Raw genomic sequence first — 24,836 nt, forward strand, 5'->3', positions numbered from 1 at the left:
ACCCATTGTTCTTATATAGATAATGAATGGGAAGCATCTTGCTTCTACCAGCACCTTCATCTACCTTTCTGTAGAATGTGAGCTTCCCGAGAGCAGGGAAGGGTACTGTCTCCTCCACGTGGGTAATCCAGTGCCTAGAGCACTTCGTGATACAAGAATAGTATACGTTCTTCATGATATTCATGATGCAACAACAAATATTGACAGAACAAGTGTGTTGAATGACTTTTCACAAAGTGATAGGACATACATGCATTTTATAAAACAGCAACCTCCCAAGGCATGAAAAAAAGAGGCTTTGGCTGCCTTTCAAATGCATCTCCTTTTAGTAGAATTTTTCTCCTTTACGACTTGAAGGAAGCAGGGTTTTCCAGCAGTGGTTGGTTCCTGCTACTTTTGAGATAACCGGGTACTCTGTCTGGAGTGCCGGGTCCGGGGGCTGTCCGAGCTGGCGGCCGGGGCTCTAGCCCACGGAAACCGGGACTTGCTTTCTTGTTTCACTGAGCTCGGAGATGGCCAGACAAGCACAATAGCCACGGACTCTTGAGTTTAGCTGATGAATGGAAGGACTTAAGTGAAGTGGAAATCAACCCCTCCTGCTCTCTGGTAGTTATCACCGTCTGGAATAAAAGGAAAAGATGATTCTTTCCCTTCGTCTCAGGGGATCCTCTGTTGTTATAAAACACTTAGGTCAGGGGATAGAGTTTCCTTACTCTGTAGAAATAAAAATCTGTGTACTTTTTCTAGCACTGAAGAAAAATAGCAACTCTTTATTAATTTTTTTTTAAAGACACCATGTGCTTCCCCGCGCACGTCTTCTTTGTGCCCCTCATCCAGACCTTGGCACCCTCAGAGGGACAAAGGATGGGGGTCAGCGTGGGAGTCAAAATCCTGATTGATCACGTCCAAAAAAGCTGTTGGTGCGGAGAATCCTTGGGTGTTGGGTTGTTTTTTTTTTTCTTCCTTTTTTCTTCTTCTTCTTCTTTCCCGCCCCCCCCCCCCCAGGAGAAAGTATTATGCTTGACCTGGAGAGTCAGATATTAAGAAATATATGCTATGAAGTCATTTTGGCTGATTTAATCTAAACTTCCTGTGTGCTCTGAGGCAGAGATTTCAAGGTTGGGATGGTCTATGGCAGCTGCCTCTGTGAAGGCACCTCTAGGCCAGCCCCCCCGCTCCACCACTCCAGGGGGCTGTTGTGTCTGGGGAGCTCCCATTTAGCAAGTGCTTGGGATGGGAAGTCCACTGCTCCAAGAGGGGTTCCGAGTGGGCAGGCCACGGTCTGGATCCCAGCCGTGCACACTGCCTGGCAGGAGCCTGGCATCCCGGCTGCCTTGGGTGTGTGCTTAGAAGAAACTGTCAGTCTCAGCCTCTGGTGACTTTTGTACACAAGGGCACTGCCCTCCTTCCACAGGCAGAGAATGCAGCACAGAGCAGGCACCCAGTAAACATTCTCTCCTCCTTCCTGTCCCCACCCTACCCCTGTGAATGGCCCTGAAATCTGCTCATGGTCCTGGGCTTCCCTGGGGCCGGGGCACAAAAGTCGTGTTGCCTTGAGGCTTGTGCGACTGTCTCACTCCTTGCCTCCTGATCCCTTGTGGCTAATGCACGTGGCCCGACAGCGTGACCTGGTCTAAGAGGGCTCCTCGTCTTTTGGGGCCCGGGTTGCAGAGTATTTGCCCGTGTGGGGGCCGCTGCTTCCCTGCTGATCACTGGCTGCTGCTGAAGTTCCTCCTTGGGGGGCCAGGGTGAGACCCTGCCCTCTCCATCACTCTGTATTGCTGCTCTGGGCTTTGGACTCTGATTAGTTGGATAGCACTGGCTGCTATTACAGACGTACCCTAAAACTGCAGCGCCGGGACACAGCGGCAGGCTCCTCTTGCTCTCTCACAGAAAACCCAATCCGTATAGGACATGAGGGGCTTTCATTTAGGGACCAAGCCAGTGGGCTCTCCGTCATCTTCAAAATGTACTCCCAAGGTCACAAAGGGCGTCGGAATCGGCTGTCAGGTGAGGGAGAAAGAGGAGGACCGCAGGGGATTTCTGGTAGACCTGGAAGTGGGCGGGCGATGGGGGAGAAGGGGGCGGTGCTTCTCTTTGCCCATATCCCATTGGCCAGAACTGGTCAAATGGCCACCGCTACCGCCCCCTTCCGGGAGCCTGGGATCCACTTCCGGCAAGCCCTCCCCGCCGCGGCAGGAAGTAGGCGGGCTACGGCGAAGACGGCAACTTTTTGATTCTCTGATTTGGTGTCCGTGCCCCTCACAGCCAACCTAGAGCTCTTTCCTCTGTCTCTTTCTTGCTCCGAATGCAACGTCGTTAAAGGGTGCTTCCTGTGCTGTCTTTAATAATGTTTTCATTCTCTTAGCCTTTGCCGAAGGTAGGTCGTAGCCACTTAGGTCTACGACTCTCCAGCCGCATGTTCCTTTCTTTTCCCGTATTTCATCCAAGTCATCAATCAGTGCCCTGGCTTACTTGACAAATGGACACGAGTCTGTGCCTGTGTAAAGATGCGTGTATGTTTAGATGCGTGTGCATACATGTGTGTGAGTACATGTGTTTGTGTCCGTGTGCGAATGCACGAGCATGTATATGCGTGCGTGTGTGTGTGGGAGGCCCGCTGTGGTCTTCCCAGATGTCCTGTCTTGAGCAATCAATCCCATTGGCTTCTCTGGGCCTCCCTCTTCTCCCCCACTGGGATGTCCCGGCTTCACCTTGCTTGCCTGGACATTCATGCCCCGGAATCCTCCCTCTCTTTGCTTCAAGCATTTGGAGACTTGGCATCCTAAAAGGTAGGATGCACACCGGTTAATGATGAATTACAAACATTTATTGACTTTTTAACGAATGCCAGGCAGTGTGCTAACTTGTTAAATGGATTTAAGCTTCATAAAACCTTTATGAGATAGGCACTGATTTTACCCTCTAGGGATGAATGGGGGATCTGAGATTTAGAGATGTTAAGTCACTTCCCCAGTGTCATACAGCCTGCACTGGGACCTGACGGTGAATCCCTGTCTGTCGGGCTCCACCTCTGTGTTCTTGACCTCTGTCCCAGCTCCCTGCCCCTGTGTGGCCCAGCCTGCCCTGTCCCAGGGAATTGGGAACTACAAGACTACATAGTTATAGTTGTCCAAGATTCCAGTGTTTTCTGCTTTAACTAGCTCATAATTCATTAGAACTCAATCTAGAGTAGAAAAAAAAAAATTCCTGTGCTCTCTTTGGTCTGGAAAGTGAAGCTATCATCAAGACAGGTCAAGCCCTCGTCACATGAATGAAGACAATAGTAGTAATCATAAGGGCTGATGCCTGTTTTTTTTAGCCAGCTGATAGGTCTAATGGAGGGTCAGACAGTGAAAGGCTCTATCAGTCCTGCATCCAGACTCTTTACTGGTGTAACTGGGAGTTTTGTGTCCAGAGCACACCATTTCTCTCTCCCGTCTGTCGGGGAGGCCTTTCGCAAGTTCACAGCAAGCACACAGTCTGTGTGTCCCTCCTTGGGCTCATCATTGCCCACTCCTGTATGCTTCCCCCTTGGGAATCTTGGAGCCCAAGAAGTGAGGTTCCTCTCTACAGACCACTCCCTAACCTTCTGTAATGGCCTGTTCCTTTGGGATAGAGAAGACCTGGCTGTTGGGGTAGTCTGCCTTCTACTTCCCATTTCTCCAGATTTTAGCCTTGCCCTAACCACGAGGTTTTATGTCTTATTCTATACTTCTCCCAGCTCTTTCAGACCAGTGACCTTACTGCCAGTCCCCTTCTTTGCATGCATCTCTATGCTCCCCTCTCCCCCCATGTCTGAGTGGTATCTTCTGTGCTTTGTGGTCACTAGGATGCCAGGTCATGGAGCAGGCCGGCCTCCATGGGTGAGGTCAGCTGGTCTCCAGGAGGACATGGTCTGGACCCACTCTGTGAAATGTATCAGAAGCCTGGCTGGGACCTGCTCCAGCATCTCCAGGCAGGGCTGTATTTCCTCCCACTTCCCACTAGTACCTCCCACTCAGCAGGGAGTTTGGGAACCCTTTGCCCTCAGATGGGTCCCTCCTCCTGTATTCTCTGGTGATGCACAAGAATAGAACCCCAGTCCACCATTAGCTGACCAGGAGTCCAGGAGACAGCCAAGTGACTCCCTCCCAAACTCCCATGGGAGTCTTTCTGCCTCTTACAGAACTCTTGAATGAATCCATAGTCTCCAGAGTGAGTGCCTTATTCCACATCCTTGTGGCATTCCCTCTTAAATACGGCTTCTGTTCCTGGAGCCTACTCTTCGAACCAGGTTCCCCCAAACCCCCAGGAAGCTGATCATGTCACTTGCTGCTCAGTCTGAAACAACTCAGTGGTTTCCCACTGCCCTCTACAGAAGGCCACTTTCTGACGAGACCCTTTGGGGTCCAGTACTTGTCTGTCTCTATAGCTCCTTCTCTTCTTCCCCACACTCTGGGTTCTGGTTGGACTGACTCCTGGGATCTCCCAGAGCCTTATTCATTCATCCCTTGGGGGTCTTTACATGCTTTGTTCCTTCTCCCTGGAACACCCCTGTCCCATGTCTTTGCCTGGTAGCTCCTGGCTCCCTTTGAAAATTCCTCTGGAAGACACCCTCCTTTGGGGTTGGGAGGCACCCAGGATGCTCTCTGGACACACAGCGCATCTATCCACCAGTGTGGATGCCATGTTCTTACCGCCCTTCCACCCCGGATCACCCAGGAGGCCCTCCATATATTCTGTGCAATGAAGGAATGTTCCAGAAATCCAAATCCAGCCGGGTAGCTCTCTTTTTACTTTTTCATATATCAAGTAAATGTTTCTCCTCGTCCTTTTTCTTTCTCTGGGTAACAGTGTTTTGCACCTCTCCCTCATTACATGGATTCCTTCAAGCTTCTAGCTGTCTTCTGTTTATAGCAGCTTTATTGAGATATAATTCACAAACCATACAATTCACCCATGCAAAGTGTGTAAGTCTGTGATTTTCATTACGTTCACAGAGTTGTGAACCCTCACCACAATCAATTTCAGAACATCTTCATTATCTTGGAGAGAAGCCCTATACCCTTTAGCTATCAGCTCAAACCCCCTTGTCACCCCCAGCCCTAGGAAACCAGTAATCTGTTTTCTGCCAGGAAAGATTTGTCTATTTAGGACATCCTCTAGCCCTCGGAAAGCTTACCTCTGAGGGACACACACATTCCTTGTTTGGTTCTCTTGGGCTAGTGATGGACTTTCCTTTTTCTCTCTCTCTCCCTCCCTCCCTCCCTCCCTCCACCCTTCCCCCCCTTCCTTCCTTCCTTCTGTCTTCTAGTCTTCTCTTGGTCTCTTTAACAAGGACTCTGAAACTCAGTGTAATGGCTCTTAATTTTTCTGGGACTCAGGAAAGGGGGGGACCTCTCCCTTCTTTGTTATAAGGATTAATTACTTTGTTTGCAAAGTGTTATAGGGTTTGTAGAGTGGAAAATCAAACTATTGTTGGTTTTGTTTCGTTGTTCCAAATTAATGTCACTTTCTCAGGTTTTTTTCTTAATTTGGTCTACCTCGTTAGCAAAATCAAATTTCAGAGGAAGATGCCGCACGCCTCCTTTTATCATACCACCAGCCTGGAGAACCCACAGCAAGAGGCAGGGACGCAGAGGCCAAGGCTGGAGAAGATCCAGCCAGGGGGCCAATAGGCGAGTGCTCTTGTTTTATGGTGGCTTGTGTCTTGCTTCCTCATGGGGAGAGGGGGAGGGGACCCTCGGTACACATGTGGGGTCTGCCTTTTCTGTAGTCACCTATCTGGTTTTGGTCTACTTGGTCCTGGCGCTCCACAAACGTTTCCTCGGTTCAGATAAAGGGCAAGAGCCGATAATTCGCCTACGAGGTAATGAAACTCCCAAGGACAAGGAACGCGGATCGGCCGCTCTAGTATTTAAAAATTGCAAACTTAAATCAAGAATCAAGTTACCGTTTGGGGCCTATTGAATTATAACAAATATTAAAAACTAAATCTCCCGGCTTCCAAGGAGACAGGGAACCAGGACTTCCAATAATGCTGGTAGCATTCTAAATGCTTGAAGTCCCTGCAGAAGGCAATTTGTCAATACCTATCAGGAGTAATAACATGTTAAACTCGTTGACCCAGTAATTCCACTTCTGAGGATCTATTTTAAGGAATTTATCCAAAGTATGAAAAAGGCTATATGTGGGCAATGTTCATTACAGCATCATTTAAGATGTCAAAAATTAAGACTGGAATCGAGCTAAATGTATGGCATTGGGGTTTTCCATGGAGCCAGGTCTCCTTGATGGACAGTAGAGCAGTCAATTAAAATGATGGTTTTTCAGGACTGTGCACAAGAACAAAAGAAGGAAGCACAACCGAAAGTGGACCGTGAGCCTGGCCAAGTGAAAAGACATGTGCAGAAGAGCTAGAGAAGGGGACAGGCTAAAATAATTACCGTGGGGGGCTTGTAGGCATGACATTGGGGGGCTTTCTCTCCATATTTTCTACAGTAGAGCATTGCTTCCATAATAATAAAGAAGACTAGGGAAAAAAAAAATCAGCCCCCTGGAGCATCTCAGGAAGGTCAAACGTGCTGTTTCATTATCAGAAAACCTTAAATGAGGAGCAAAGAGACAGTAGTGGTAAGCTAGCATAATGACCATATTCCCTGGCATTCTGGAGAAAATGACAATTTCCCCCATTCCCTGAAACAAATCTTGACTAACTTTGATAGTTCAGCAATTAGAACTTTGGCATACAATCTTTCTTCTTCAACTCCTATAATTAGTGGTCTCCAATTATATGAATCAATTTCAATTTCTATAAATCAGATGATTTAGAGAGAGGGCTGTTCAATTTCCTTTTCAACTGTATGGTTTCAGCAGCAATAAAACTCTCAGCTTAAAATATCAGGATGCAACTTGCTCCAGAAATATTACCCAGAGCAGTTAGGGCTTCTGCCGGGAGCCACAGTACATACCTCCCATGTAGCCAGTTTTGGTGGCCTCTCTTACTGTCTGCCCCTGCATCCGAAGTGGGATTGACACCAGCTTGTAGGTGCCTTCCCCGTCTGGGTGATTATCACGAGACCTGCCTGGTCTTCCAACATGCAGACCCAGCTTGGACCCAGACCGTTCTCTCTGTGTAATGCTAGTCAGCGTGTCCCCTTTGTCCTTTAATCCTGTCCTTGACAACCTTAGTGGGCTGTGAAGGTCTTGCATGCAGTGGCCTGGTGCCCTGGCGCTGATCGGCAGGGCGGCTGGACTCCCTTAAGCCTAAGCTTCGAGAAGCGCTCGATACATCCAGCTGCTTGGTGGGGCTCTTCCTGAATTAATTCCCAATCTGTCTCTGGAATTTGGAGATGGGTTTTCTCCTCCTCCCGGAGTCATTTAGCGATGAGGTGTGACCTCTGTCATTCCACAAGGAGCAGGTCTTGTTATTAATTCTAGAAATTTTAAAAAGGAAAAATCGTTTAGTTACTTTTTTTTTTTTTTTTTTAAATCTGAGTCTCAACAGAGTCTTCCAGGTGTGGGAATCTCACAGACACGTTTTCGTGGTGCTCACTCTTCCGCCCCTCCTTCTGAAAGCAAGAAAGCGGGGTGGGATCGAGGACAGGTTGAGGGGTGTTGCTCCCAGAACCGGAGCCAAAGGCCATTCTGGGCTGCAGAACAACGGACAGCCACCCCCCCACTCCTGTCTCCCCTTGAAGGAGATAAGTGCCCAGGGCTGGCATTTGCTGCTAATGCGGTTTTTAGCAAGATGTCTCCTTTTTGTTGGAGATTGGCTTATGCTTTTATAGTACTCTTAAATTCAGCTTATGTTGAATTATTGTTGTTCTTCGTTTTATACATGACTTCCAGTTCCCACAGCATTAGACTCTCATTAAGCACTAGGGCTGCTCGCTGAGGTTTCTTGACAGATAGATCATGGAAAATCAGAACGTGGTACAGCGCCACCCACCCTCCGTAATGTATAGCCAAGTGCAACCCCCTCTTGGAATGCTAGCCTGGAGGAGTTCAACCCCACAGCTAAAGCTCTCGTTAGGCACCTGGGGCTCCTGGGAAAGGGGACAGCCACACCATCTCCCAAACCTTAAAAGAGGACGAGGCCCACATCTCATGGAGTGATGCTCAGAGAAGGAATGTAAAACAAGACGCGGAGACGTGGAGGAGGTGACAGCCGTGGCATATGATGTTCTGTAGCCAGAATGTTCGAGAACAATGACTTCAGACCACCCTCAGAATATTATGTGAAGGGGCAAAATGGGATAAGAAACGAAATGCAAACTCTATTTTGTTTACGTCTGAATACGCACGTGTTAATCATATTTAAGTGACTATGATTAGGAAGGAGAATATGAAAGTGTTAGAGCCAGAGGAAGGTGGTAGAATTAAAAATGGTTTTCACTTTCTTTCGTGGGTACCTTTCTCGGTTTCTCAGATCTTCTGCAGCAAATATGGAACTCTTTTATAAATAAAACGTGGGAGGTTGTTTAAGAGGCTTAGGGAGAGGAAGGTACCTGTGAAGCCCTCAGTTGGCTCTAGTATCTGGGAACCAGTGAGGAAAACACTGATTTTTTTGGAGAGAAAAGCCATTGCTGAATTTCTTTCTTTCTTCCTTTTTTTTTTTTAAACCAAGTTGACCACTCTTGAGACCAGCAAATAGTTTTGCTGCTGAGTATACACAGTCTTCACTTTCATCCTTTTTGTTAAGTTCTAGAATGGGCCGGGTTGGGGGGTGGTGGGAGGGACCACTCCTGTGACTAGGGAGACAAGACTAATAGGCAAGTTTTCTTCACTCAGGGCAAAAGACTCACAAGTTTTCAAAATTAGCATTTTACAGACCCTTTTCATCTCCGGGAGGGAGTTCTCTGCAGGTACCACGCTTAGATTTGCATGTTACAGATGGAGATGGTGGTCCCATCCTTTTCCTGAACCCATGGTAGATATACGAAACAGAACCTGGACCACTGGTTTCAAAATCGTGTGGCGTCTTTACAGGGTCACCACGGTTCCCCTTGCCGTGAAGGACAACGTTACACTTAAACTTCTGCACTGGCCAGCAGCGGGCGTTTTCTTCCTTCTCCCACATACTTTTCCTGGAAGCAGAAATAAGGCCCTATTGTTATCCAAAGGCCACTCTCTCCTAAGTATGTCCTAAGGCTCCCTGAGTTGATGGTGTCTTTTGCTGTGGGACAATATCGGGAAATGTCAAGTATTCCGGATTGCCCACTGAAGAGTTTTGTTTTGTTTTTTGTTTTGTTTTGTTTTGTTTTAAATTTTGGTAGAAGGAAAAAAAAAAAGGAGCTTTTAAATTTTAAAGTGAAAAATCTGGATTTGGAAGAAAAAAAAGTAAAAGTTGGTAATAATGGAGACTTTATTTGCCGGACGCCCCAGCCCGGTGACTAATGGGCCAGCTGCTTATGGGGCAGAGCCCTGGCTGGGAGTGTCCGTGAGGAGCAGAAGTCAGCAAGCATGGGGGACACGGGCTCTGGGTAGGGGTCTGGGGTATGGGGCGGGCAGGGTAACTATGCAAAACCCCATCAGAAGAGTATTTAACTATGCCTTAAGCCTCTACCAGGGCATTTGAGGGATCTTGAAATGATATGGCCAACAGTCATGATGCTTCTTTTCCTGAGAATAAAGGGTCAGTTGTGTCCTGACTCAAGGGGCAGGCTATTTTGCACAATTCTCACTCCATAAGAATTTTCCTCCCCATAAACCCCTTTAAAATGGCATCCAAGAGAAGCGACCTGCGGCAAGCATGGCACTCTGGGGGGATTGTTCCTTCAGGGGCGATCAGGTAAGAAAACAAGCCAGAGACCTTCCGTCTCCTGTTCGGGAAATTTTTCTGGGTTGAGATTTCACTTCCAAGTTTGCCTTCCCGGGGCACGGGAGCTTTTGCTGCAAATGACACTGCAGTGTTTGTTGGGCGGGGAGGGGCCTCCAGAGTCCCTCTCCTTATCAGGTCGATACATGTACCTGGTATTACAATGCCAATCCATAGCTAAAAATAGCTTCCTTTTGTTGTCATCTCCCCAAACAAAGGGAAGGGACACACAGATCAGACCCGCTTGCCTGCCTCTCCTGCCCCGTGCTTCCCAGCATTCCTGAATCAAGCCCTTTGGTTTCCCTCTGGAATGGCTTTTTCATTTACAAAGTGGGGGTGGGGGGTGGGTAGAATAGACACAGAGTAACGTTGAGGCCCATGCACTAGGAAACATTCTTTTCAAATACTAGGTACCAGAAAGCACCGGGGCAGCGTCCAGTGTCCCCACACCGCCCTGATTCGACGTGCAAGATTTAGGTGAAAGTGCATGGACTCCTCGCCTCCAGTCAGTTGGGGGAGCCCCGCATTTTTTTTTTTTCAAATGCATGCTCTTCAAATATATAGAAGACCTTATTCTTTCCCAAATCCCATTAGCCATAGTTCAACTTTATATTCCTTGATTGGTCTTGTGGTTTCCTTCTGACTTTTGGTCCAGGTTGTTGCCCAGGTTAAGCACCAGGGCACAACGTTTTATTTCCCTTTGTCTAAGTGTACCCTCCTTTGCCTTCTCGCTAATGGGTTATGTGCACACAGGAGGTGGGCACAGAGTCTTGGTTGTATTTTGGGTGACGGTGGGGGTGGGAAGGTTGGATCCTGGAGGGGCACGGAATAGTAATTAGACAGAAAGTGCTCTCTGTGCCTTATCTGCATAAAGAAAGATAAAGCCCATGTAAATAATATGTGTGTTTCCCATAATGAATGTCCCCTTTCTCTCCATTTCTGCATAGTATTAGAAATTGTGTTTTTATTATATGAGACATTGGACGCATGCCAACAAGTTTTTCTTTTAACTTGATATTTTGGGCTCTGATCTTTGTTAGAACTACAATGGCATGTATCTCGTACAGTCAGAGGTCATTTCTATAGCTCCTTCCCCTTCCCATCATTTCTGGGGAATGTTTGTTTTCAAAACAAAGAATTGGGTTAAAGCTTAGGTATCATATATCAGAACATATTTCAAGCCGAAATTAAGAACACTCAAACCTTCCTTTTAAAGGTCAGATATTATTTATTATTATTATAAAAATGATCTGTGATTTATGAATTTAACTTCTCATAAACCTCCTTTGTAACAGAATACGCAGTCAGAGGCTTAACATTACATTGTTTTCTTTTGACAACGTATCCACGAGACCACTGCAGCTGTTCCTTTACTCACAATAGCAGATTAATTAACACAATCATATGCTGTTGGCTCTTACTCAATGAGTGGGTCTGCAGCGGGATAGATAGGTAAATCCTTTAAATGCAGTGCAGATAAAGCAATATACTATGGTAGTTTCCTAACTCGCCAGTTTCGCTTCTGACTCGCCAGCCCTATTTGGACGGGTTCATGGACCACAGGCGCCCTGAGCTTGAATTTCAAAGTCAGCCACACCTATCTGAGCGCCATAACGCTCAACATTTGCAAGACGTAAATATGGAAAAGCAGAAGACCTCTCAGAAATCAGCGGCTTTGGTGAAAATAGCAGTCAGTCTGCCGCCAGCATTTTGAGTCTGCAGTATTTTTTTAAAGTTCAATCATTGCTTTCCTTAAATATCTTCCTTGCTATTACTCACTTTTTTTTTCTTTTCTTTCTTTCTTTCTTTCTTTCTTTTTTTTTTTTTTTTTTTTTCTTTTGCCCATCCCTCAGCACACATAGTTCTGGGCAGCCGTCATGACTTTGGCTTTTAAGTACTAAAAGGGTTTTTTTCTTCCGCATGTGTGCTAATGAAAACGTGGATAACTAAACCTTCCCTCCCTGCCCAGTCACCAGTCCTGAGTATTTATTGGCAACTTTAGCTGACATTTTAGTGAACGTCAAACCTTTGTTAGAGAAAATGTAAGGCTTTGCTTTAGAAACAGGCATGCCCATGTTAAGAACGAGGTAACCAGGCAGTGGGCTTAATAGAATTTCCTTCAGACTTTTTTTTTTTCTTATGTCCATTACATATGCAACACTAATTTACTTTTTGTTGTTTTACTTAGCACAGAAATTGAAAATGTGACAAGCTTTGCTGGATTAAAAGGCTCATTTTATAGACACATAGACCAAGGGAAAGAAGAAAAACAAATCCATAATTTGGAACCTTTTAGAGGGTCCAGGTGGTAGAAATTCAAACTCTCCAATCACTTGTGGCATTTGTGGTAGGACGGAGTGTTCTTTGGAGCTGTGGCTGTCCTTTAGAAACAGACCAGAGTTTGGCCACGTTTGGTCATAGAAGTCGTGGATGCTGAAGAGACAGCAACACGTCATGACGCTGAGGTCTCCTAGGCTCGGCTCAGGCACTGCTTCCAGCACGGGGTCCTGGCTCAGAGGTCCCTGTAGGCTCCACGAGATTTTGGCACATCAGGCAGAAATGATGTGCTAAGCATCTAATTATACGATGAGCTCGGGTTGTCTGCGAGTCTCCTCATACCTGGGGAGTTTGCAACTCTTCCCAGACCCATGGGGGAGCAGTCGCCACACGGAGAGAAGGCATTGGAGCCGCTCTGCTGTTCTCCTCATCTCTACCCTGTTCCAACCTCTTTAGCTTTTTTTTTTTTTTTTTTTTTTTTGGCTAAAATCAAAAACTCATTCTTTAAAAAAAAATAATAATCCAGAACACACAAATAATTAATTTTATATAGAAACATTATTTAGGAGAATCAGAATATTTGATTCTGACTTGAGGACAGAATTGGCTTGGAAATCTGCACAGACAGACAGAGGGCAGACAGGGATACAGGGATGATGGGTAGACCCCTGGGAGGAGCAGTTATGACTGGACCATTAAAGCTCCACGTCAGGGCTCCAACAAATGCACAGTCCGCGCTAGGAGCAGCTGTCATCCCCACGAGCACTGGACATCTTGCAAAGTCACAGTCTTCTTTCTCTGCCTTGGAAATTCATGTGGCCCTTTCTCTTTTTCCGCTTGTGATGGGAAGCCGCCTGGATAAGGCGGGAATGAATCTGCTGTCTGGAGGGTGTGGCAGTTGACCTTGTGCCTTTAAGGTACAAGTAACCACGATGCTCCTGGTCTGTCCCACATACACTTGGAGCTCTGTGTGTAGGAATGCAATGGCTCCCTCTGTCTGTCCATCTTTTTCTCTTTCTCTCCTTGCATTAAACCCATGGCATAAAAGTGGGGTGCATGGCACAGCCCAGAGTCACTTCCAGAGCCTTTCTTTCCCACCTGTAGTTTTCTTTATTTTTCTAGTTTTATTGAAGAATAATTGACATACATCATTATATGTTTAAGGCATGTAGCATGATGATGTCACTTACATGGATTGTGATCACATTAGGTTCAGCTAACAGCCATCTTCTCACATAGAGAGATTAAAAGAAAGAGAAAAGGAAAAACAATTCTCCTTGTGACGAGGACTCTTAGGATGTACTCTCTTACTAACCCTCCTTGTAGCACACGGCACTCTTGGCTTCATTGTTCATGCTGGACATTGCAGCCCTGATGATGCTCATTTGTCTTATGACCAGAAGTCTGTGCCTTTGGACCACCTCCATTCAATTCCCCCTTCCCTCACCCTTCACCTCTACTGACTGTAAGTCTCATCTCTTCTTCTAGGAGTCTGTTTTTGTTTGAGATGCCATAGGTAAGTGAGATCATATATCATTTGTCTTTCTCTGTCTGACTTCTTTCATGTAGTAGAATGCCCTTAAGGTCCATCCATGTTGTTGCAAATGGCAGGATTTTCTCTTTTCTCTGGCTGAATAATATTCCACTGTGTGTATATATCACGTCTTCTTTATCCTTTCAGCCACTGATGGACACTTAGGCTGTTTCCATGTCTTGGGTATTGTAAATAGTACTGCTATGAACATGGGGTGGGGTACAGATATCTTTTTAAGTTAGTATTTTCATCTCATTTGGATATATTCCCAGAAGTGGGATTGCTGGATCCTATGGTGGTTTTATTTTTGTTTTTTTGAGGATCCTCCCTACTCTTTTCCACAATGACTATGATTGTTTGCATTCCCACCAACAGTGTACGGAGTCCCTTTTCTCGACATCCCTGCCAGGATTTGTTATCTCTTGTCTTTGTGATGATGGCCATTCTAACAGGCATGTGGTGATGTCTCATCGGGGTTTTAATTTGCATTCCCCTGATGATTAGGAAGGATGAGCACCTTTTCATATACCTATTGTCCTTCTGTATATCTTCTTTAGAGAAATGTCTATTCAAGTTTTCACCCATTTTCAAATGAAGTTATTTGAGTTTTGCTATTATGTTGTAGGTGTTCTTTATATATTTTAGATATTAACCCCTTATCAGATAATATGGTTTCTAAATATTTTTTCCCATTTTACAGGATGTCTTCTCACTTTGTTGATGGTGTCTTGTGCTGTGCAGAAGCTTTTTAGTTTCTGTAGTCCCACTTGTTTATTTTTGATTTTGTTGTTTATGCTTCAGGCGTTCTGTCCAGAAAATCATGACCAAGATCCATGGCAAGGCGCTTTATTGCTGTGTTTTCCACTAGGACTTCATGGTTTCGGGTCTCACATTTAAGTCTCTAATCCATTTTGAGTTAATTTTCGTGAGTGGTGTAAGATAGGGTCCAGTTTCATTCTTTTACATGTGAATATCCAATTATCCCAGCCCCATTTATCGAACAGACTGTCTTTTGTCTATTGAGTATTCTTGGCTCCCTTGTCAGATATGAGATGACTGTATATGCTTGGCTTTATTTCTGGGCTCTACAGAGCCCTTTTGAGGGTCTTCTTTAAGAGTTCAAAGATGTCTCTAACGTACCACTAACCACACGGACTTGGATTTTGTGGATGTTTCCTGTGATTACGCATTATGGCCAAAAACCATTCAGCAGGTGCTTGTGAGCTAGGCCAAGAGTCAGAAGACTTTGGTCCTGGATCAGCTCTTTTTTTGTAGTACTGAGGCACTGAGGAAACCATGTTAATTCTTTGCACTTCCTGTATTATATTACTTAATTGGACTCGCTATGTGCATGTTTCTTCATAGGAAGATATGTGGAAACAAGATCTTGGCTATGAAGTGTAGGTAATGCTGTGTGAGATGCCAAGGGAAGACATCCTGGCAGTTCAGAGAAGGTGATAGGCTCCAGGAGGAGGGGGAGGTTCTGTCTGTTTGCCATGTCCCTGTGCCTGGAGTGGTGTCTATCACTTAGCATTCAACAAACATTTGTTGGACAAATGAATAAACAGTCAATTGTAGGATCCCGTGCTATACTAGACAAGGAGATCGTGGGGAGGGCTCTGGAAGGAAACTGAATTCATCCCTGAACAAACAAGTGGGCACACTGCTATATCCAGTGGAAAGAAAGGCAGTTGTCTCTAGAACCATAGACTCCTCAGATGGAGAGAGAGAATATGCAAAAATATTTTTTCACTGGCAGGGTAGAAGGGACCTACCCAAGGTTACACATTCACAATGGAACTTGGGATCCATTTCTTGACTCATTTTCAGCCCAGAATGTTTCTCATGGAGGTGTCTGATTGAAGAGAATCCTCTAGGTTCCAAGGGCTAGTCAGGCTGGGATTCACTGTTGAGGCAGGGGGCTGGGTCATGGTGCAGGCAGGATATGTGCTCTTGGAAGAAAGACATGAAGCCCAAAAAGTTACAGCAAGAGACTCCGGTTGAGGTAGGGCAGGAGGCCAGCCTGTGAAGGCCATGGTTTCAGCAATGGGCAGTGTGCTTTGCCTTTGTGTGGACAGTCAAAAGCATCAGGATCCAGCTGTAGTAATAATTTTTGTCCCCTGACTGTACTGACATTTTCCATAATGATGCAAAATGCAGGGACTGGCACACAGTTGGGATTCAGTAAATATTTGTTGGATGAACTTACCGAAGGAAGGAATGTGCACTTTTGTGAAGCTTCTGGAGGATCTAGTCTCCCGGTGTAAGGAGAACCTGAGCCTTGGATTGTCCTTCCTGCTCTTTGCCTCACCCTTTCCCTATACCCTGCTCTCATGCAAAGGGCCCTGGGCTATTCTGGAAATACCTTAGTCCGTTTAACCTTCCATTTCCTTTCTGTGGAATGTCTTCTACCCTCTTAACTTCTCAACGTCTACTCATCTTTTAAGACTCAACTGGATGGTCACCTCTTCAAGGAAGCCCTCTCTCCTTGCCCTACTCCCCACCAGCCTACACGGTCACTCCTGGGAATGCCATGGGCCTTCACGAACATCTTTTTAAGGCTCTTTGTGCTTCCTTCTTGGGGAGGGTGATGGAGGCGTGTGAGGATGCATATACTCGCTATTCTGCAACAGTGGTCTGGGCAGTGAACTGGAGGTCGATTAACACCAGCATGGGGAGTTGCCGAGAGTGAGTGTGAGTGAAAATTTGTTGATTGAATGAGCAAACCCCTCATTGCATTGCTCTTGGAGCTACAGATGGGATAAGGCAGCAGAGGCAATTAGTGGGTAGCAAATGACATTTGGGAGGCAAAATGGTAGAGATGGGGCTCAGAGGGCACAGTTCTGGGCCTTTCCAATGCATAAGCTGCTCAAGGTCACTGTGGATACATGTGCCCGCGACCGGTGCTGGCCCCAGAGCTGTTGCTTTCCTTATGGTGAGCCGAATTGCCATGGAGGTGGGGCGGGGGGAAGTGTCTGGGGTTCTGTGTGATGCTGATGTAACCTCCCTCTGTATTGGGGTGAGAGTGAGCGGGTTCTGCCCCAAAGTGGATGTCCCCAGTTCCAGAGCAAGGGGCCAGGAGTTCTCTGGGGGAGCTATAGGCTCAGAGCCTTCAATGCCTTTCCAACGGAGAGGATTAGTGGTCCAATAGGTAGACATTGTGGCCATCTTCCCCCCTCCCCGACCCTCTCCGTAAATGCCAGAGAAGAGGCATCAGCAGGTGCACACACACACACCGAGAGACACTGGCAGCCACAATGCCCATCCGTTGTGGGTGTGCCCCCGGGTGTGTGTCTTTAAGAGGCACGGTGAAAGGCCTGAGTCATCGATGATGCTCTTGAATGGCAAATTGGTCAGAGTTGCACAATGGTAATGATCACTCTGCCCGTGACCTTTCTAGTGCATTTACATTTTATCACAACATGCATAAGCCACCCATAGGCTTCCCATTGGCTGGGTCATTCCTTAGGCACAATACCCCAGCATGCGGGGGGACACATCCCATGTGGATGAGAGAGGGGCAGCCTCTGACACATCCCGCTCTATTGTGCTCTGTAATCTTTATCACCAAAGGAGACTTTTGACTCCAGCCCACGTTTTCTTCCTTTTTTAAAAGTGAGGGCACTCAAATGTGACTTCGCATCCCTCATTTCCATGGCACCCTAAGCTGAAGCCCTAGACCCAGAGCTGCCCCCACCCTCCTGCCCTGGCCCTGGTGTGGAGCTAGGAGGCAAGCGGGTGCTGGCGGAGAGGACACAGGACCCTGGTGTAGGGGGGCTGCTGTATTTTAAGACAGTGCTTTCCAAAGGAGCCTGCTTCAGTGCTGCACGTGAGAGTGCTTGAGTGTGGGATTGTGGTTGTGCGTGTGAGCACTCTGTGTTTGTGTGTGTGTGCGTGTGCGTGCACACGCATTCCCATGCTGGTCCTGCAGAAATTCAACCTGGAAGATCTAAGCCGGTGTCAGATTCCGTGGACCATCCCAGAAGCCTCACCTGTATCCCCATCAGCTATAGACAATCAGCTTGTGTGCCCTCATTTGCTCATTTCCTCCTGTAGTTTGCATGACTGAAGAAATAAAGAAATTGCAATCCTCTTCAACTTATAGAAAAATAATAACTGCCAAGGGGAGATGAAAGCTTCAGAAACTGAGGGTAGAGCCACTGCCACATTCTGGGTGCTGGGTCCTGTTTGGCGCCGGCTGTCTGGATGAGGTGGGTGCTAGGGCGCCTGTTCCGCAGAGGGGGCAAAGAGGCTCCCAGTGGCTGGGTCCATCACCCAATAGTTGTCCGACAGGTGCGCCCCCTCCCCCGCCCCAGGTGCATCGCCTCCTGCTGTGGGGCACTCAGCGGCGCATGCACGGCGAGGAGCGAGGGGCGCTGTGCGTTCCAGCCGCTCGGTGCTATTGGGCTGAGTCGTCATTGCTGTTTTCATTGGCGCCTTTAGGTTACAGTGCCAAGAACAAAAATAAGCCTGGCTATTTTTCACTCATATTTGGTACTTCTTTTTCTTCTTCTCCTTTTTTCCCTCCAATGCCATTGAAATAGAATTCTAATTTTTACTTAAAATGTGTAATCTTAATAAATTGCTACATTATTGCATGACGCTTGATATATTTAAAGACCACCTCGTTTTCAGAAGAGCTCATCTCCAATAATATAATCACAATCAATAGAAAAACATGTTTCTATATACAGTATCTGGTCTTTTTTCCCCATCTATCCAGATAGAAGAGACTTATCTCTCTATATACGCATGTATATGTGTGTGGGCTGTTACAATGTCCCAATATTTTAATAATACCGCTTTATATTTCATCTTCATACATCCAGTCTTAGACTTTACATCAGACTTACTTATCCACGATGTGCCTTACACATTTTGAGTGTTTTAGGTGACTGTCTTATTTTTGCAAAGCCCTCTTGGCCTTGGATAATATACATCCGGCAAGGGTTTGGTAAAGAAGCTTCCTCGGGGCTGTGGCGGGCAGGGGTGAGGGAAAGGTGGTAGGTGAGTGACGACATGGCCGAGGGCCCTCCCGGGACTGACCTCAGGGGTGCAGGCGGGCCTGCTCACGTGGTCTTCAGAATCCAAAGCCAAGAGGGCCCTCCCTTCAGAAATACGTCAAAGCTCAGCTTTTGGGGCCGGCTGTTTTTAACCCAAGAGGCTAATTAATGTGAGGGGCTAAATGTTTGGGACCCCTCAAATCTCATGTTTCAGTCTACCCCCCACTGTGCTGGTGCTCGAAGTTAGGGCTCGGAGGAGGTAATGAGGTCACGAGGGTGGTGCCCTCACGAATGGGATTAGTGCCTTTGTAAGCAGTTAGAGATCTACCTCGCTCCTTTTGCACCCTGGGGAGGGTACCAGGAGAAGTCTACAGGCCAGAAGGTGCGCTGTCCCCAGAACCAGACCCTGATCGCACACTGATCTGGGCCTTCCAGCCTGCGGACCTGGAAAATCCATTTTTGGAAATCAGTTTTTGTTTTTGATAAACCTCCCAGTTTATGGTATTTTGTTATAACAACCCCAGCTGAGTCAGTTAATAGTTTTCTAACGTGTTTCTTAGATTATTTTAAATCCTTTCACTCGTAGCAGATGTTTTCATGGGGGTGGGCTTAAATTCCGCTTAGTATGGTTTGGTAAGGCTCTGACAGCCTGGGGCTACCCCTGGTCCAAGTCTCAGCGAGACGAGGGAGGCTGGGCCACAAAGGCAAGGACGTTGGGGTCTCATCCCAGCAGTGCCACCATCTTGCCGTGGGACCTTTCTGACTCTCAGACCCTCAGTCTTTCCGTCTATGGGATGGGAGTGTGCCAGCCTGTTCTCTGAGCTCCTTTCTGGCTTTCTGCTTCATCAACCCTGTTCTTGGTGCTATGGGGATTAATCCCGGATGTGTGACTGAAGGTCTGGCCCTGTTGTGCAGAAGTTTAGCCTTAAGAAAGCTGAGGCTTTGAGAAGTGAAAAGCTTAAGGTCACTTGCTTGCAAATGGCAGAAACTTGATTCCACCTAAGACTCTCTGAGGTCACAGCTCAGACTTAACCATAGCACACGTCGTGGATATTCTTAGAGTTTGCTCCTAGATCCTTGCACATCAGAAACCGTTTCCCATCCTTGCTGGAACGGTGGTTGCATTTCACCTTTCAAGGTGCTGGTCTCCCCTGTCCTATTTGAACCCTTCTCCTGGGACTGCACCCTGTCTTCTCCATCAGATGAGCTGTAGGGAGCTTGTTTTTTGAAACTCAAGTGTTCAGAAACCCTGCCTTTTTTTTTTTTTTTTGGACAGAGACCCCACTTCTTAAACACCAAGTCAATACAAAGAGTAACAGAGCCCTGAAATGTTCACCTAAGTGGGGAAATAGAATCTGATTCACGATCATTCTGCCTCTTGTGCAGACCCTCGAAGGGCCACACCAGTGGCAGAGCATGAGACACATCTTGTTTGGTTTCAGGTCCTTAGGGAGCTCATTTGCACATAGGATCTCAGGGACTCGGGTCCAGGGGTAACGCCTGAGCCTGCTGAGGATTTTAGAAGAGGCGAAAGGTGCCGGAAAGCAAAGTTTGAAGGGGCTGAATCTGCTAAGTGTTATAGACCATAATATTATAACCCACGGACCAGGTTGACATATCCGGATCGTGCCTGCAGGACCCACCTGGCCAAGTGCCTCTGGTATTGTGTATACCCCAGGGAGAATTGAGCCATTTCCTCGAGCGGTGGGAAAGTGAATGAAAATGTCACTGCAGGGTGAATTACCAGTCCTGAATCTGACAGATCTCCTTTCCTGATGAAATTGCACACAAGGAGCCAGTTTCTGCCACTGGGTCTGTGTCCTCGGGAAATGGGACAGGGCTGGCCCTGGGCGCAGGTGACAAGGGTTCTCTTCAGCGAGCGGGCACCAGGGAGAGTAGACACACTTACCCTCAGGTGGCAGGGGGCCAGGTGACACTATTTCCCATGGACCCCCATGGGAAATAGTGACTAGTCGAGAGATCAAACTGGATCGCCAGGCCAGGTCCACAGCAGGGAGAGAGGGCAAACTTGGCTGGAGCCTGTGGGCTGATAGGGATCCAGGTATTCTCGACATATTTTATTTTCTTAGGAAGGACAAAGAATCTGAGATGGCTTTGTTGCCCCTCTGGCCAACTAAGAGGATATAGGCTGGACAGCGGTGTTCTGTGTCTGTGGACATCACCGAGCAAGGCAGTGAGACATTGGTAGAAAAGCCTCCAGGTGAATGAATGAGTTCAGGAATACTGAGCACTGTCCTTGCTTCTTTTTCTTTTCTTTCTTCTTCTTCTTCTTTCTTTCTTTTTCTTTTTTTTTTTGTTTTAAATCTGGACTTCTAACTCATTCTTTAGGCCAAGATAAGTCCCAGATGTATCCAGACAAACAGAAACACAGAAAGACCTAGAAGAAAATAGAAGTATTTGTATAATCATAGAGAGAAGCCTTTGCTAGCCATAATGTCAGAGCCAGAAACTCTAAGAGTAAAGGTTGGCAGATTTTCCTATTTCTTCACTTAGCATAGTGCTATTCAATAGGCATTTTTTTTCCATGAATTTGACCACATAAAAATTAAATACTTCTAAGCAGCATGCTCCCACATGCGAGCACACACACACACACACACACACACAGATTTCAGACCCAAACATAAACCACAAAGGACAATATGGGGAAAAAAATATTTGTTACATATATGTGAGAGAAAGGGTTAATATTTCTGGTACAAAGAAAAAAGCTCTTGCAAATCAATAAGAAAAAGACAAATCCTCCAATAGAAAAAAGGTCCAAGGACGTGGGCAGGTAATTCAGAGAAGAAGAAATACAAATGGTCAATAATCAAAGCACACTAAAGGAAATCTTTGCAGCCATTAAATGCACGAGGCTGACCTGTATTTACTGACTTGGAAAGGTGCCCATGACATATTGTTGAATGAAAAAAGTGGGCTACAAAACAGCAGGTAGAGTATGATTCCATTTATGGAAAATTATGAGAGTATCTTAATCCCCATCCTTTGTGCAAACAATAGAAATGTTCTCCAAGTTGGCTTTAGCAAAAAGGGGAATTTGAGGAATACTAGAGCTCTTCATCAGCCCCCACCCCTGCCCCCCCGATACTTGTCAGGCCAGGGAGGGGTAGCCTCACCTGTGGACAGCTGGGATCAAGAGACTGTGAGAGTCCCTGGAAAGCAAGACAGCTACCTCCCCATCCCCCGCTCCCTGGGCCACTAAGGTTCCCGCACTGCACTGCTGGTCTTTCTGGTTTTTGGCTTCTCTTTCTCTCTCTGCAGGCCAATCGGACAGTAGGATCGAGGATCATTTTTATTCTTTAAAAAAATATTTTTGTACGCTGGGATTTTTTTTTTTTACAATGAGTGTATATTATGTTTAAATTTAAGAAAAAAGGTATTATTTTCTTTTCAGAGATAGAAAAAAAAATTCCAGTTAGGAAGTTTGACTGTTAATAAAGAGTTAATATCTTAGCATAGAGGAAATGCCCACAAATCAATAAGAAAGGTAATGCCCCAACCAAGAGGAAAATAGTGCCCACCTAAGAGCCCTTATTTAGTGAGTGTTTACTGTATGTCAGGAACTGAGAGAAACATCCTGTATGTGTCATGTCTTCCACATCTTAATAAGGAAGATGCTATTCCTTGTCTTCCTCCTTCCTTCCTTCCTTCCCTCTCTCCTCCTTTCTTTCCAGTGAATATCCTTTGAATATCTCCCTTCTGTTGGGTATATGCTGGGCTCCGCAGATACAATATTGCCCTCGTGGCACTTGCATCTTTATTTCCTCTGTTTTGCTGCTAAGGAAGCAGAGGTTGGAAGAAGCGTTCACCAGTACACCTGTTTCTAATGAGCATGTAACAGGATCTTCAGATATGAGCATGGGATTCCCAGAGGGAGAAAAATAAATGGCCAATAAACATATGGAAATATTTTCACCCGATTAGCAATCAGAGAAAACAGTTAAAAGTAGTTTTGGTCTATTTATTTATGTTTTTGCTTCTCAGACTGCCAAAGATTTGTATAAAATTGATAACAATTAGTATTGTCTAGAGGGTTGGGAGAAATCAGACACTCTCTTAGTCTGCTGGTAGGTGTTTATATTTACGCAAAGTTTTGGGACAATAATTTGGCAAACATGTCAAAGACTCCCAAATAAATGTCTACCCATTGCCTTAGCAATTCTTATATGAAATTATTCATATATATGTGTATCCATATGTGTATATCAGATAATCAAAGATATTTGACCAAATATACTCATTACAGCCCAGTTTATAACAGTAAAATTTTGGGAACAATTTAAATGTACTTCCAAAAGGAATCGGTTACAGAAACTGTGATTCCCTTACTATGGAATCCTGGCGGTATTTTAAAAATGATGGTGGAGGTCTGAATTTTCGACATGCAAAGATATTCGTAATATATTATGAAGTGACAAAAGCAGATTGCAAAGCCCGTCTGCATAACATGATCCCCTTTTTGGGGAAAAGGGGAAAATATACTTAGCTATGCATTGTTTCATAGAAAAATTTGAAAGGCTATAAAGCAAAGCGTTAAGAATGATTATCTCGGGGTAGAAGCGTCCAGCCCGGTATCTTCCTTCCTTCCATATTATCTTCTGGCAATTATCATGTACCAGTTTCATAATCAGGTAAAACCAAACCCAAAAAAGGAAGCTGTTTCTGTTGCGGAGAGAGGCGCCTGAGCAGGGCCTGGTGGTGGTGGGTGCTGCGGCGGGGCAGCTTTGCAGACCAGCCCTGCTGGGGAAGGCACCACAGCTGCCTTGTGTGGTTCACAGAGCTGCGCCCTGCACGGTGCAAGCTCCGGTCTCCGTTTCCCCCGACAGGACGCTGTCCAGGGCAGGTCATTCTGCCGTTGGAGCCCCTCGGGTCTGCACAGGTGGGGTCTCAGAAGTCTGCTGCAGGACCTAAAGTGAGCGTGGAATGGAGGAAGACCACTGTGGAAGCAATAGTGGAGCCAGGGCCAAGGCATCACCGGGCTGGGAAGGATTGGCTGCCTGTGCCCTCCGCTGATTACCTGCTTAGGAGGTGTGTGTTTCAGGAATCGTTATGCGAGGAGACAGGCATCCTGTGAGGGGAGCCGGGGGAACTTCAGGGACTGTAGGAGGGACAGGCACCCAGCACACACCTTTGCCCAGAGGGAGCTAAAACGTCCCCCGTGCACCGGGCTCCCCCCTCCACTTGTGAAACGAACAAAAACTGAATACAAACCCAAAACAAAACGAAATGACAAAAGTAAAGAAAATTAAAAAGAAAAAAATGACAGATACAGAAAAGAGATTACAATATGGAGAACGAGCTAAAAATTGAAGTAGGGGAAATTGAGAAAGATAAGATTAAATCGGATAAGATGAGAAGGAACAGGATTTAAAATAACCAGCTGGCGACAGTAAGACAATGAAACACAATTAACCTGTTTTTAAAAAAAAAATGAAACACTCAGCTAGAATTGAGAGGGCCACAAGCTAGAGATTGAAAACAGATAACACTGGACAGAGGTGAAGTTTGAAAGTGGAAAGAACAGTGATGAAGGGCGTAAGACGCCATACTTAAAAGGTACCACAAAGAAAAACACGAGAGGACAGGAGGAGGGTTAAAATATGAACCAAGGGTAATCAACGGAGAAACAACCACAGAACCAGAAGTCCGAGGAAGCAAGAAGGCTACCAAGCAGGATCGTTTACTATAAGGCTAACGCAGAAGGACCGTTTTTACCTATTAGGTGACAATAACAGCAGCAAGCAGGCAGGTGGCCCAAGTTTTGCGTGGGGTCATCTGCACTCTGATTCCAGAATTGTCCAGGTTCTTTTCTTCTCCCCCTTTGTATCTGTCATCATGACATTCGTTATCTGTACAGTTATTTGCTTCTTGTCTTTCTTCATGCGTCAGACTTCAAGACCCACAAGGGCAGGAGCCTGGTGTGTTTCTCTTTCCAGTGCATTCCTAACCCCTTTGGAGTGATCAGTGGTACAGACTTGATTAAATGAGGGAGCGAAGCATCTCTCACAGCTGTGGAGAGAGCCTGTAGCATGGTGCCCAACGGTGTGGACAGGGAAGCAACCGGCCACCGGCTCCCCGTTGCGAACTGAACTCTCCCAGACCTTCAGACCTAACCAAGCCCCAGAGGTGGCTGATGACCCCAGGGCTCTTATTCACCATTCGCTCACTTCCCGAGGAGATGAAGGGTGTTTGATGT

At 46.3% G+C, this 24,836-nt stretch overlaps 1 protein-coding gene across 7 annotated transcripts in view; it reads left to right on the forward strand.

Annotated features, from left to right (window-relative positions):
• Positions 1–24,836, forward strand: part of ZNF536 (zinc finger protein 536) — a 424,494-nt gene that overhangs the window by 218,334 nt on the left and 181,324 nt on the right. The gene's annotated exons all lie outside the window — the stretch shown is intronic.

This window comes from Lutra lutra, chromosome 17 (assembly GCF_902655055.1).
Source record: "Lutra lutra chromosome 17, mLutLut1.2, whole genome shotgun sequence".
NCBI lineage: Eukaryota > Metazoa > Chordata > Mammalia > Carnivora > Mustelidae > Lutra > Lutra lutra.